The following is a 15,650-nucleotide window of genomic DNA, read 5'->3' on the forward strand; positions in this document are numbered from 1 at the left end:
GAAGGAGTATATGAAGGTAAGATTTTTATCCTTTAATGTCACATTTTATTGTATTTAATGTTTGATAATGTATTGGCACACTGTGTGCATCCTCCAAATTTGGCTTTTCGAAACATTGCAAAAAAAATTTTAACATTGTACCACACAAAAACCAAAGTGATTTTGTGGGGTATATAAATTCGCCCCAAAACATCAATGATGTTATTATTTTTTTGAATCACATCATTGATTTTTGTCTTGATGTTTTCCAATTCTAAATTACACCCCATGATCTCCCCGATCAGGATCTGGGCACTTTCTGATGTGAAAGGATCTCGATCCCTAACATCATGATCACCTAAAAAGAGAGAAACCAAACAAAAACAGGTATCAAAAATCTGCCAGCATCCATGTCTTACCTGAGTCTGTGGTCGCAGACACTCACCTGTTGTGGTGCCAATTTCAACCACATCTTCTTCCTCCTCCTGCTCCACTTGGGTTGGGGGTATTTCAGCTTCTTCCACAGGTGGGGGGTCTCTGGTCTCCTCGGATGAGGGGTGTCCTCCGAGTCTTTTCTCCCCTATGTAAAACAAAAATGGTAGAATTAGCACACAGTGATTTGATGGCAGAACTATAAATAGGAAACATTGCTTGGAAGTGGGGTACAATTGTCAATTTTAGCAGAGTTCCAAGATGTCGCTTTTTTATTGTCCTTTGTCAACCTGCAATACTTACCTGTTTAGTACAAGCTTCACAGATGGAGACCTCCCTATAGTATACACTGGTGCACCTGTGTGCCCCCCCTAATAAAAATGGTGTTCTTGTGTCCCACACTAGTGCTCCAGTGTCCAGATGTGAAAACAGCTGCTCAGTGTCCTCTCCTTACACAGAATCTAGTTTGCATTTCATTCTAGTAACAAACCCATCTACACAACCAAATATTTTGCATCCAAGTAGGCCCTAAAAAATGTTGGCAAATGCATATGGCCTAAACAATGGTGTTTTAGAGGGCGAAAAAAAAATGTTTGATACGAACGAATAATGGGCCCATGAACATTAAAATTGACATTTTAAACTGTACAATTAAGAAAAGCATATGGAGCAGCACGAACATAATAAACACAAAAAGAATAGGAACACAGCACAACTACTTACTTTTTTGCAGCACTCTCCGGATCTTTTGGTACTGCTCGGGCTCTCTTAATTTGAGGTCTGACCACCGCTTTCTGAGCTGATCTTTCGATCGTCGTACCCCGAAATTCCTGTGCAGACTTTTGACCACTTTCGCCATGATCATGATCTCTGATATTGGGGTTGGGGTAAGGCCCATACTTCCCGTCATAGTCAGCGTTCTTCAGGATGTCCACCATCTCCAACATCTCCCCAAAGGACATATTTGTGGCCTTAAATCGTCTCCTTCTGGATCGGGACGTGTCCGGATCCGGGCTTTCCTCCTCCTCCTCCTCCTCGTTGCTATAATTAGCACGCACCTGCTCTGACTCCGCCATGTGCTCTTCACCCACTGCGCCGAACAAAAAGGGGCGGGGAATAGACTAGAAAGAACGTCAGGGGCGGGCGGAGTTACACTCATGCACAGTGTGTATAAAGCGTAACACGCGCGCGTAGTACGTACGATCTGTGAGCGGACGAAGGAGCATTGGACGCGCCGATCGTAAGAACGAAGGTAAGAGCCAAACTTGTGCCTATACTGCTTCTACATTGAGGCCTATATTGTAACAAGATTAGGAGAGTTTTGTCTGACATTAGGCTTTGTCTTGTGTTGTGTCTTGCAGTGAACATGGATATCTTATTAAAAGATAATGACTTCATGTCACTATTCATTGATATGTTAAGGGAGCTGCCATGTCTGTGGGAGATCAACAACCCACATTACAAGAACCAAACAAAGAGGAAGGCAGCACTGGATAAATTGTTGGAAATTGTGAAGCAGGTGATCCCCACGGCAGACATCACATTTTTGAAGATCTTAATTGGTGGCCTGAGGAGCACTTATGTAAGGGAGAGCCAGAAAGTCCAGGATTCGCAGAGATCCGGAGCAGCAGATGACATCTATCTCCCCAGGATGTGGTACTATGACAGGCTGCATTTTCTGGCAGGCCAGACTGAACCCAGGCCATCCCTCTCCAGTCTTCCTTCCACGCTTCCTTCCCCCCAGCTGAGGCTTCTGACGCCCAACCTGGGCCTTCCAGGCAACAACATGTGGAGGAGCCCAGATTGAGCCAGGTATAGCATTCCTCTAAATAGTTCAGGTTGTCCAATCAATGATGTTAACTAGATGTTAGTTTGGAGTACTAATTTATGATTGTGATTGATGATGCAAAAACTAAAACCATGTCCCTTTTTCATACACAGGGAAGTCGCAGCCAGGAGGTGGCCGGGCCAAGCCGGCTGCCTGATATGCCGGTCCCTCCCCTACACCTGGAAAGAGAAAGTGGCAGGAGGAGGAGTGCTGCCATAGGCCTCTTTTGGAGGGCTACAGAGGCCCTGGGAGCACCACACACAGTGGAGGAGGACATTGCTGCCATCATTGCCTCAAAAATGCAGAGGATGGAGGAGGGACAACAACTCATGTGTGAGTCGCTCATATTGGAGGCTCTTAATAAAGGTATGAGGGGCCAAATTACATCTCAGACACACCTTTGCGAACTCACAGATGGTCCTCCTCCTCCTCCTGCAGGTCCTCCTCCTCCTTCTCCTCCAGTTCCTCCCAGTCCTCCTCCTCCTCCAGGTCCTACTCCTCCTCCTGCCACATCTCCAAGAGCACAGCCACAGCCCGGAATGAAGCGTGGAAGGAAGACCAGAAAGTTATGACCCTGGATCCAGTCTGGTCGGCCAAAAGATGCAGCCTCTTGTGGTATCACAGCCTGGGGACACAGATGTCATCTGCTGCTTTCCGGATCTCTGCGACTTCTGGACCAGACTGCCCTCCCTTACATATGGACTCCTCAGGCCACCAATTTTGATGTTCAAGAATTGTTGTCTGCCCTGGGGGTCCCAGGCTTCGCTAATTTCTCCTGCTGATCCAGTGTTGCCTCCCTCTTTGTTTGGTTCTGAGCCCTTAATAAAGGATTTTTGTTTGGAATTATACTTGCCTATGTGTGTTTGACTTGAAAAAGGACAGTTGGTTTGTGAGGATTCAGTTACATATCAAAAATACAATGTGAAATTAACAAGGGACACCAACAACAAACAATCTCCTTGAGATTAAATAATAAAAGATATAAATGGTGTTGTGGTAACTTGACACACAAAACACACACAAAAATAGTCTGGAGTAAAAATAAAAATAAGATTAAACAAAGATCAGCCTTGGAAAAAATACAAACATCTAAACCAAAAATGGCTTTAAAGCCAAAAAAAAAACAAAAAAAAAACATTCTGTCAGATGTGACAAATAACAATATATTAAGGGAATCCCAAGAAAAAAACAAAAAAAGAAGTTTGTGAGAAGTGTGTGTGAATATGAGCAGCAAAACTACTTAATTCTTGTCACATTATAAAGAAGAAGAGAGTGCGCTGTATTAAACCATTTTTAACATTGCACCGTGACGAAAGTGCTGTATCCATTGCGAACGCTAATTTTACCAGACCGAGCTTTTCCATGTCTAAATTTCTTCTGAGCATGCGTGGCACTTTGTGCGTCGGAACAGGCCACACACGGTTGGAATTGACGCAATCGGATTTTGTTGTCAGAAAATTTTATCTCCTGCTCTCAAACTTTGTGTGTCGGAAAATCCGATGGAAAATGTCCGATGGAGCCCACACACGGTCGGAATTTCCGACAACACGCTCCGATCGGACATTTTCCATCGGAAAATCCGACCGTGTGTACGGGGCATTAGACAGGGTAATTCGGTTGGTAAGCAGACTGGTTGGTTAGTTGAGCTGGAAATGTATGTTACTTTTAAAATCCTCCCTTGCAGTGGGGCTGTGCCTACACTGCAGCGGTAACTGCTCCTTTAGTTTAAGGGAGAATAAAAGCTCTTTAACTCACCTGATCCTTTGTTCCCCAGGCTGATATCAGGATGTCATTATGTCAGGACCATGGATTGCTGGAGCATGGGGTAGAAGATCCTGCGGGGACTGGTCTAGTAGTGTGGAGAAGCAGAAGATTGTGAGAAAATTATATAAGAGGGCGCTAACTTAAGTTGCTTTAGATTATGTGCTGCTGCCCCTTTAAAGGGGTTGTAAACCCTCATGTTTTGATGTTACCATGTTGACAATGTCAACATGGTAACGGTTCAACAACCAGGTGGACACATTACAGGACCAACAACCAGGAGGACACAAGTTGGTCCTAGGGATTTGCAACTTAATCCCCAGAAACCTCCTCCCAGAGGCAGAAGGGGTTCTTATCAATTGCCTCTTAGAACCCAGACCCTTGGTAGGGGCGGACCTCCACCTAATTATGTTTACCAGCCACCCACACAATGCCCCTCCAGACTCAACCATGACTCTGGAGGTGGTGCATTCTATAACTCTTCCAATCGGGGGCGCCCCTTCAATATACGCACCCAGGGACCTCATCCCTATGGAGGGAATATCAGTTTCCCATCCACTCAAGGTTTTGTTTCCACACAAAATAACAATCAATACTATGGGCCCATACATGCCACTGGCCCTAGCCATTTCCAACCACCTATCAATTCAGGTAACAGGGACAGTTATGAATTTGATTATGGTGGCAATCCTCAGAACAGTTTCTTTTCTTTGCGTGATTTGTCTTGCCCTTCAAATGATGTAGAACAGAGAACCAACACCCAGCACGGTACACGGAACAGCACTTTGCCTCCGGCCCCTCAAGCACCTGCTGGCAGCAATGGTTTCGAATATGCTGGTTCTGGCTCGCTGAGTCTTGAACCGTACCAGTGGGGTTTTCACAGACCCAGCCAGGGCACCAAGCGCACCATAGATCAAAAAGAGGAACTAGAGGGGGGAGGAGGATACGAGCTAAAGCGAAAAAAGCCATAAAGGCTACAGGCATTTTCAATTTAAGTACAGTCGATTTGAATGATTCTGAGAAGTGCTTGACAAAGGACTTAAATTTGCACCCCCACGGAGGCTCAACAAGTTTGAGACCTATATGGACATACACAAATTTATCCGGAAAATAAACATTAAAACGTTACATGCTCTCTAATCCTGTTAGTGATACTAGGGTAGCAAACACGAAATACCAACATTCAGGGCTCTCAAACGCTTCTTTGTTCAATCCCCCAGGAAATATAGCTCCTTCTGTCAGGGTCTTTAGAGATGTTCTCTTAAGAGACCTTGATGAAATGCCTATCAAAAAAGGTTAAACTCAACCATGTTTACTCGGCCAGCCTTGACTCTCTTTGTGAAAACAAGGGACTTGTGATTAGGCCGGCAGATAAAGGTGGGGGGATAGTCATCCTTAATAGGGATGACTATATGTCAGAGATGTTTAGTATTCTTGGCGACCGTTACACCTACACCCCTCTTAAATCAGATCCTAAGCCTAAATACCGCAAGGAGTTAGAGAATATTGTTGGCAGAGGTTTTGATCATGGCATTCTCAATAAAAAAAGAGAGGGCTTTTCTTATTTCCAAGGCACCATGTACGCCCATCATTTATTATTTGCCCAAAATTCACAAGCACCCAACCTGTACCCCGGGATGTCCCATCGTTAGTGGGATAGATTCCCTTACGTCTTGGGTGGGCAAGTACATTGATTTTTTCTCCAACCTTTAGTTTCCAAGATGGCATCATATCTCAAAGATTCACGTCAGGTGATAAATTTGCTGTCCAATTACACGACCTCTGACACCACGTGATTAGCAACAGCCGACGTGGCATCATTGTCATGAATCTGCCACCTAAGGGTTAACTTAGTCCAGGCTGATTTCAGTGATTGGCAACAGGCTGCCTTATTTAAACACCTCAGCAGCTCTGTGTCCTTGCTGTTTGATCTGCAGCTCTGTGTATGTGTTTCCTGAAGATCTGATATCTGCTCCTGTTTGACCCGGCTTGTTTTGAGACTGTTTCTGTTATCCGCCTGCACCTGACCCTTGGCTTGTTTGACAATTCCTTCTGCCTGCTCCTCTTGTACCTCTGTTGCCAGCCTGATTATCGACCTGGCCTGCCTGACGTTCCAAGACTCTCCTCCAGTCTGCTATACTTACCTACTGCAGCCATCCAGCTTCAGTCCCAGTCTGCTTACCTATCTGCTGATCCATCCAGTCTGCTCATTTGCCTGCTGATCCATCCAGTCTGCTTACCTGTCTGCTGATCCATCCAGTCTGCTTACCTGTCTGCTGATCCATCCAGTTTGCTCACCTGTCTGCTGATCCATCCAGTTTGCTCACCTGTCTGCTGATCCATCCAGTCTGCTCACCTGTCTGCTGATCCATCCAGTTTGCTCACCTGTCTGCTGATCCATCCAGTCTGCTCACCTGTCTGCCGATCCATCCAGTCTGCTCACCTGTCTGCTGATCCATCCAGCCTGCTGGTCCTGTCTGCTGTGTCAGCCATCTGACCCATCTGCTGTTGATCCTGCCAGGCACTCATACCATTCTGCACTCCCGTGCCACCTGTCTGCTCTACCAGGGGCCACGAGTCAGATACGTAACGTAAGGGAGGCCTTCCTCTGCACTATCGGGCTCATCAGTCAGGTATGTGAGAACTTGACAGTCATTGTATACCATTATTCCTCATGATTTGGACCTAAGGGCCGTGGAATTTTATCTTAGACGAGACTCTGGTCTTGTCGACGAACAAATTTGTTTTCTCATGGAGCTTCTGCAGTTTGCAGCTACACATAATTATTTTTGGTTTGACCATGTTTTCTTTCGCCAGGATAGAGGTGTGGCGATGGGGGCTAAAATGCCCCCAGTTTGGGCAACTTCTTCATGGCTATGTGGGAGGAGGATGTCGTCTATGTTTGCCAGAAACCCCAGCTCAAGCTGTGGGTGAGGTACATCGACGACATCCTCCTTCTATGGAACCTGAGAAGATCTGGAAGCCTTCATGGAATATCTCAATAGTAACACTAGGGGGATCTGGTTGAGCTTTGATGCTAGTCTATCCAGCATCAATTTTCTAGATCTGACTATTGAAAAATCTCACAATTTCTTTGTAACTTTCACTCACTTTAAGGACACTGATAGGAATTCCTATATTCCAACCGACAGTTGTCATCATATATCCTGGCTCAGATCGGTGCCAAAATGTCAGTTTATGAGAATTAAACGTAATTTCACTAATGCTGACCAGTTTTCACTACAAGCTGATATCCTAATTGAAACGGTTCCTAGAGAAGGGATATGCCAGTGATACTTTGAAAAGTACACTGGAGGAAGTTAAAGCTATGGACAGAGAGGTTCTTCCTAAAGAAACAGCTAAAGTGCCTCGGGATGATAAGACTTCCCTTGTCCCGTTTATCACAACCTATTCAGTCCAACATGGTAGTATCAAAAAACTTATCAATAAACACTGGCACATTTTGAACAGTGACCCTATGCTAAGTGCAGTACTACCAGACAGGCCCCAGGTGATTTACAGAGGTGCCCCCTCACTCAAAGGTAGGTTGGCACCTAATATTCTTAACCCTCCCACCATCAAGAAAGGTTTCTTTGAAAATTTAACAGGTTTTTATCAGCGCAGAAGGTGTCGGGTCCATTCGTATAGTGGTTGCTTACATAGACGCACGAAAACCTTTGTTTCCACCAGTACAGCCTTTGAACACACTATTGAACCTTTCATCACGTGTTCCGTGGAAGGGGTAGTTTACCTACTTCAATGCCCATATTGGAAGGACTAAACAACCCCTTTCTGTGCGTTTTAAATGAGCACATTACCAATATAAAGAATGGTTTTCCCAAACCTTCTGTATCAAGACATTATCTTCAGTGCCACAATAAAGATCCTGCCAAAACCATATTTTTGGGTATTGACAAATACCGCTCACACTGGAGAGGAAGTTCCCTTATTAGGAGTATTTCCCAGCTTGAAATGGCATGGATCCATAGACTAAAGTGTTATGCTCCCCAACATAGATGTAGATGTAAATTCCTTTATTGATAATTCCTTCATTATTCAAGTTCTATTCATTATTCATTCGTCCATCTGTCTTTATTCAGTTTTTATTTATTCATTATATTCATTTATATTGATGTTTATTCATTTCATACCAATTATATTTGTATATTGCTTGTGTCTTTTGATACCTTCTGTGGTTATCAATATAAAATAATGTTTTATTTACTTGTATCAATTAACTGTAAACTTCATGTGATTTGAGGATTGAGATATCTACCATTTAAAGTTTCTCTTACTGTTCGTGTTTTTTTTGTGTTTTTTTTGCCACCCTTGTCATGTCTCCATAGCCCATGAGGCATTTTTTATGCAACTTACACCCCCTCGGATTTCCCAGTTGAATCATGGGTGATCCGTTTTCTATCTTTAATATATATTTTTTCATTTTTTAAGTTTTATCATTCATGCCTCTAATTCTATTTATATCATTGCTCTCGGCTGTGCTTCACATATTAATTTATGGCTCTTTCATTATGCACACTCCTAAGTACTGCACTCTTTGTTTATGTAACATAATTATTTTTCCTTGCCAATATCTTGCCCATATCTATCATGGAGGACTAGATGTTATCCGTTCTCCATGCTTGATTTGTTTGCGTTTCTATCCTCAACTCAGATCGAGGCTTGGCCAAACATCGTTGTGTATATAACGTGATGCATCAGTGCATCGCCCGTGCCCCACCAGACATCAATTTATGACGAAACGTACGTCGGGTGGACAGAATGTGCTGACGTCATCGTGGTAGACTTTCTGAGCAGACGGGCGATCGCAACCCGGCCGGCTTTACATGCTTTTTATCCACTTTTGTCTGTAAGTGCAATCTTTACCTTTTATTAATAAATTTTACAATGGTAATACACTATGGGAGCTTCGTTTTTGTTTTCCCGGCCAACATTTGGTACCCACTTCCACACATCCTAGCAGGTGTCGGCTACACGGAGTCTCGGTTGATGTTTGAGTGATCCATCCATGATCCCCACATTAAAGGCCTTGGCTGGGTTATAGCCACAAGCTGTTATTTGCTTGCCTCTGGTGAGCGCAATGGTGGTGGAAGATTATATTGTATTGTCACAACATTTACAACATTGTGTTTTGCAATTATATTTTTATTAATATTTTTAATATTTATTTTTAATATTTTTTGGGTATACTGTACACCATTATTATATTTTTATTTATTTTTATTGTTATTTTTATGATTCACCTACATCCTCTGGGTTATCATACCAATATTATTTCATTTTTTTTTTCACTTATGTGTCTCACATTGGTTTATCAGTATTACCTGTATAACCTTTAGCGCAGCTATTTTTCTTTTTATTTTGTATAGGTGTATGTATTCCACTTATTAGTTGCTGCTTTGTTTTTTAGGCTAAGCGCGGTATTAACTCTTTCTTTACTCATGTTTTTTCACCTTAATGCATCCTATGCACCAGACCCAAGCACACAACTTGGCAGGCCACAGGAAAAGGGGGGGCGAGAGAGCGCCCCCCTCCTGAACGGTACCAGGCCACATGCCCTCAACATGGGGAGGGTGTTTTGGAGTCCCCCTCAAAACACCTTGTCCTCATGTTGATAGGGACAAGGGCCTCTTCCTCACAAGCCTTGCCCGGTGGTTGTAGGGGTCTGTGGGTGGGGGGGACCCCCAGATCCCACCCCCCCATGTGAATGGGTATCGGATACATTGTACAATTTCTTTATAAAAAAAAAGTCCCGTGGTGTAAATCCATCTTCAATCACAGCGTCGTCAAAAAAAAAACAAACTGAAAAACTCTGCTTTGATGGGAGGGGTTCTGTGACCTTTTTGCGCTGTCAGATCTTATATAGCTGAAGGCAGGGCCACCAGGTGACATAAGTTGGTGACTCTGCCCCCTTCTGACATCATGTGACATCACGTAATGACAGAAGGGGGCTGGGTCACCCGTTTACATCACCGGTTGGCCCCGCCCTCAGCTATATAATAGCTGTCATCGCAAAAAGCCTGCAGTTGCGGGGATGCCTCCCATTGAGACAGAGTTTTTCCATTTTATTATTTTTTCTCGGTCCGTCAAGGCTGTGATCGAAGATGAATGGACATCGCAGGACATTTTAATTTTTTTTTTTAATAAAGGAATTGGCCCAAACTGTCTTTTGTCATTTTTACTTTTTTGACACTTTTTTTTGGTGAATGTGTAGGGGTACAATGCACCGGATACCCATTCACATGGGGGTGGGATCTGGGGGTCCCCTTGTTAAAGGGGGCTTCCAGATTCCAATAAGCCCCCCGCCCGCAGACCCCCACAACCACTGGGCAAAGGTTGTGAGGGTGAGGCCCTTGTCCCCATTAACATGGGGACAAGGTGCTTTGGGGGAGACCCCAAAACACCCTCAGTATGTTGAGGGCATGTGGCCTGGTACTATTTAGGAGAGGGGCGCTCTCTCACCCCCCATTTTCCTGCAGCCCGCCAGGTTGCGTGCTCTCATAAGGGTCTGGTGTGGATTTTGGGGGGACCCCATGCCATTGTTTTAATCTTGGCGCGGGGTGCCCCTTAATAGGTGTAAGCAGCCTAACATAGTGTGGGGCACCCTGACTTTGGCCAATCGTGGCTCTTACAGCAGAGCGCGCTGTGATTTGTCAAAGCATGCAGGTCAGATGCATGCTTTGGCCAATCAGCAGCCATCAATGCACTGCAATCTCGCAGTGCATTGACGCTCTCGTCGTACATTATGGGGCATTCCGAGGAGGCTCGAATTTCCCGCAAACACCCCATAATGTTCTAAATTCGGCTAACGGCAAACATCGGGCTCATCCCTACTCCCCTCTCATATTCAATGAAAATTACAGATTCAAGTAAAATAATATACTCATAAGGTAGCACCTTAAAATCTGAAGATCATACAATAACAAACCATATACAGTATCTCACAAAAGTGAAGTACACCCCTCACATTTTTGTAAATATGTTATTATATCCTTTCATGTGACAACACTGAAGAAATGACACTTTGCTACAATGTAGTGAGTGTACAGCTTGTATAACAGTGTAAATTTGCTGTCCCCTCAAAATAACTCAACACACAGCCATTAATGTCTAAACTACTGGCAACAAAAGAGAGTACACCCCTAAGTGAAAATGTCCAAATTGAACCCAATTAGCCATTTTCCCTCCCCGGTATCATGTGACTCGTTAGTGTTACAAGGTCTCACGTGTGAATGGGGAGCAGGTGTGTTAAATTTGGTATTATCGCTCTCAGTCTCTCATACTGGTCATTGGAAGTTCAACATGGCACCTCATGGCAAAGAACTCTCTGAGGATCTGAAAAAAAGAATTGTTGCTCTATGTAAAGATAGCTTAGGCTATTAGGAAGATTGCCAAGACCCTGAAACTGAGCTGCAGCATGGTGTCCAAGACCATACAGCGGTTTAACAGGACAGGTTCCATTTAGAACAGGTCTCGCCATGGTCAATCAAAGAAGCTGAGTGCACGTTCTCAGCATCATATCCAGAGGTTATCTTTGTGAAATAGACGTACGAGTGCTGCCAGCATTGCCGCAGACGTTGAAGGTGTGGGGGGGTCAGCCTGTGAGTGCTCAGACCATATACCTCACACTGCATCAAATTGGTCTGCATAGGTGTCATCCCAGAAGGAAGCCTCTTCTAAAGATGATGCACAAGAAAGCCTGTAAACAGTTTGCTGAGGACAAGCAGACTAAGGACATGAATTACTGGAACCATGTCTTGTGGTCTGATGAGACCAAGATAAACTTATTTGGTTCAGATGGTGTCTTGCCTACAGTCAAGCATGGTGGTGGTGGGAGTGTCATGGTCTGGGGCTGCATTAGTGCTGCTGGCACTGGGGAGCTACAGTTTGAGGTAACCATGAATGCCAACATGTACTGTGACATACTGAAGCAGAGCATGATCCCCTCCCTTCGGACACTGGGCGGCAGGGCAATATTCCAACATAATGACCCTAAACAAACCTCCAAGATGACCACTGACTTGCTAAAGAAGCTGACGGTAGGTAGGGAAGGTGATGGACTGGCCAAGCATGTCTCCAGACCTAAACCCTATTGAGCATCTGTGGGGCATCCTCAAACCGAAGGTGGGGGAGCGCAAGGTCTCTAACATCCACCAGCTCCGTGATGTCATCATGGAGGAGTGGAAGAGGACTCCAGTGGCAACCTGTGAAGCTCTGGTGAACTCCATGCCCAGGAGGGTTAAGGCAGTGCTGGAAAATAATGGTGGCCACACAAAATATTGACTCTTTGGGTCCAATTTGGACATTTTCACTTAGGGGTGTAATCACTTTTGTTGCCAGCGGTTTAGACATTAATGGCTGTGTGTTGAGTTATTTTGAGAGGACAACAAATTTACACTGTTATACAAGCAGTACACTCACTACTTTACATTGTAGCAAAGTATCATTTCTTCAGTGTTGTCACATGAAAATGTATAATAAATATTTACAAAATGTGAGGGGTGTACTCACCAAGTTGTGTAACAATAGCAAATTAATATTTGCTATTGTCTTCCTGATTCTCCTCCCGTCGAATCAGGAAGTGGGTCCTGAGACCCGATTGGCCAGGGAATCTTAGGCCAATTAGGTCAATTAGGTCTCAGGACCCACTTCCTGTTCGGCTGGGAGGAGAAGCAACAGCCATGGCTCTTCCCTTGGCAAGCTGGAGCGAGGAGCAGCAGCCCCACAGCCCTACCCCAGATACTCGTCATCTGCCTCTGATCGTCGCCTTCCTGACCTTCTCCTGCATGTGGGGGGGGGGTTGGGTTGGATCTGTGGCCCCTTTCTGAGCATTAAGCTCTTCTTAGATGTGCTCCGGTTCATGGAGTGATCTTGTCCTTCCAGCCACCTGGCAGCCCACCAGAACCGATAATTGGCAGTACTCCTCTCTTCTCAATCCCTTCCCATGTTATATAGTATTCGTACTGCACCCCACACCCCTTTTATACTGGAACTACAAATATTTGCCATTGACAGCTCACTGTAAAATCTTTTTTTTGCGGCAACTTTCCTTTCATCAAACTTTGCAGTATAGACTGTTTGGAGTTCATTGATCCCCTATACTGGCCAATTTGCTCTGTGAATAAATGATACAGAGCCCCACACAGCCGCTATGTTTTCAAATTGTGACAGCGGGTGCGGGGAGAAGGGCCCCCACCGGCTGTCACAGTAAGGAGGAAGCAGATCCAGGAGAGAGGAGGACGAACATCAACATGTTACACTCTAAATACAATAACGTGTTGAGAAAGCTGAATTTATCTTTTAACTTCCAAGCCCCCCTTGCATAGCAGAGGAAAACTTCAGTTGTGGAGTTTTGAGAAAAATGTAAGCAACAATGTTTATTACACATTTTAAGTTATGCTATGTGAATTAGAACACCTAGCAAATATAAAGTTGGTGCTATCTCAATTTGGCTGCAAAAGTGGAAGGAACTTTATTGCTAGAAATGAAGGGTCATCTGAAGTCTGACATCTGTTAACTGGACAGCAACCTATCCCCTAGTTTAGGAGTGTGTCACTTTTAAGGGCTGGCAATTGAAAAGGCAGCAATTTGATTTCAGGTGACTTTTCAACTATGGGCAAAGTAATATTAATTTTTAAAAAAAAACACACAAAACATAAACAAGTGACTAAAGAGGCAAATGTTTATGGTTTTAATAGGGGCCCACTCCTGGACAGAACCAACCAAGGGATCTTTTGGTAGTCTTAATGTCCAGCCTCATATTGCTTTTAAATTATCTGCATTTCAAAATATACTTCTTAATCTTCTTTCTACCAAAATATACTTTGACTGTTGGAAAGTTGTGCAATAAAACCAAAGATGTTTTAGGGAGAACTTAATAGCGATGGCTTAGCTATGTGAATCATTGCTCTCATTCCTTCACAACAGGTCAAGCGTCTGGATATACACCACACACACGGCACAGATTGGAAAGAATGCAGTCACATGACTGGTTTGCGGAGAAAGTTGAAGTTGAGGTGGAAGGCAACTTTGAGGTAATGGAATATAGGATTACATTAAGCAATGTCTAATATGATTAATGCTGTGAAAGACGATAAGGTAAGCAAGGAAAATAGAATTAGTATATAGAGATAAGCACTATGTAAGGGAGGAGGAATCGTTAGTAAATTTTAAATATGATTTGGGATTATAGACAATTACTTGACTGATTTGGATTGCATTCTGTAAGAAGAGCCATAACTTTTTTCATAGCAGAAGTAAGGACAAAAAATGATTCCATTTTTAGAATACTGTATAAAATATTAAATATTTAGCAAATGTAGCACCCTGATCCTAAACAAGGCTGCTAATAAATCTAGTTGTGCTAGGTGGTAATTAGGCTGGCTAATTGATAGGTTGATCCACTGATTTCTGTCCTAAGTTTGAGTTTTAGTGTAGTCTCTCTCTTCTGTCAAATAAATTCAGGTGATGGGTAACTAGGTTGTCTCAGCAAATCAGCAATAGTTTCTTTAACCGCTGTGTATGCTGGGATAGGCTATTTATTTGGGAGGAGTCAGGTTATCGGGGTTCTTCCTGCCCGAGGCTGCGGCCTGGGTGGGTGTGCGTTGAGAAGCTGCAGGTTGCTAGGCCTGGAGCCTATGGCAACCCATGCTTGCTGTTAGGTACACTTAAGGTCTATTCAGCAGTTCAGGGTTCCGCAAAGGAGGAGCAGCCAAGGTTAAGCCCGAAGCTTGGGGCGGAACCGCATTTGTTAGAGGCTCAGCTCAAGGGGCTGTGCCTCTAACACATCTAGAGAGTGACATTTTTGCCCATTCTTCTTTGCAAAATAGCTCACGCTCTGTCAGATTGGATGGAGAGCGTCTGTGAACAGCAATTTTCAAGTCCTGCCACAGATTCTCAATTGGATTTAGGTCTGGACTTTGACTGGGCCATTCTAACACATGAATATGCTTTCATCCAAACCATTCTATGTAGCTCTGGCTGTATGTTTAGGGTTGTTGTCCTACTGGAAGGTGAACCTCTACCCAGTCTCAAGTCTTTTATAGCCCTAACAGGATTTCTTCTAAGATTGCCCTGTATTTGGCTCCATCCATCTTCCCATCAACTCTAAGCAGCTTACCTGTCTCTGGTGAAGAAAAGTATCCCCTCAACATGATGCTGCCACCACCATGTTTCATGGTGGGGATGGTGTGTTCAGAGTGATGTGCAGTGTTAGTTTTCCGCCACACACAGTGTTTTGCTTTTAGGCCAAAAAGTTCAATTTTGGTCTCATCTGACCTGAGCTCCTTCCTCCACATGTTTGCTGTGTCCCCCACATGGCTTCTCGCAAAATGAAAATGGGACTTCTTATGGCTTTCTTTCAACAATGGCTTTCTCCTTGCCACTCTTCCATAAAGGCCAGATTTGCGGAAGGCACGACTAATAGTTGTCCTGTGGACAGATTCTCCCGCCTGAGCTGTGGATCTCTGTAGCTCCTCCAGAGTTACCATGGGCCACTTGCCTGCTTCTCTGATTAATGCTCTCCTTGCCCAGCCTGTCAGTTTAGGTCGACGGCCATGTCTTGGTAGGTTTGCAGTTGTGCCATACTCTTTCCATTTTTGGATGATGGATTAAACAGTGCTCCGTGAGATGT

At 44.1% G+C, this 15,650-nt stretch overlaps 1 long non-coding RNA gene across 1 annotated transcript in view; it reads left to right on the plus strand.

Annotated features, from left to right (window-relative positions):
• The window catches only part of LOC141145805 (uncharacterized), a 125,097-nt gene extending 111,040 nt beyond the window's left edge, over positions 1 to 14,057 (plus strand). Inside the window, exon 3 of the long non-coding RNA XR_012244649.1 lies at positions 13,946 to 14,057. This is a non-coding gene — a long non-coding RNA (uncharacterized lncRNA). The remainder of the gene's footprint in view (positions 1 to 13,945) is intronic.
• The last annotated feature ends 1,593 nt before the right edge of the window (positions 14,058 to 15,650 follow it).

Source organism: Aquarana catesbeiana, linkage group LG05, assembly GCF_042186555.1.
Source record: "Aquarana catesbeiana isolate 2022-GZ linkage group LG05, ASM4218655v1, whole genome shotgun sequence".
NCBI lineage: Eukaryota > Metazoa > Chordata > Amphibia > Anura > Ranidae > Aquarana > Aquarana catesbeiana.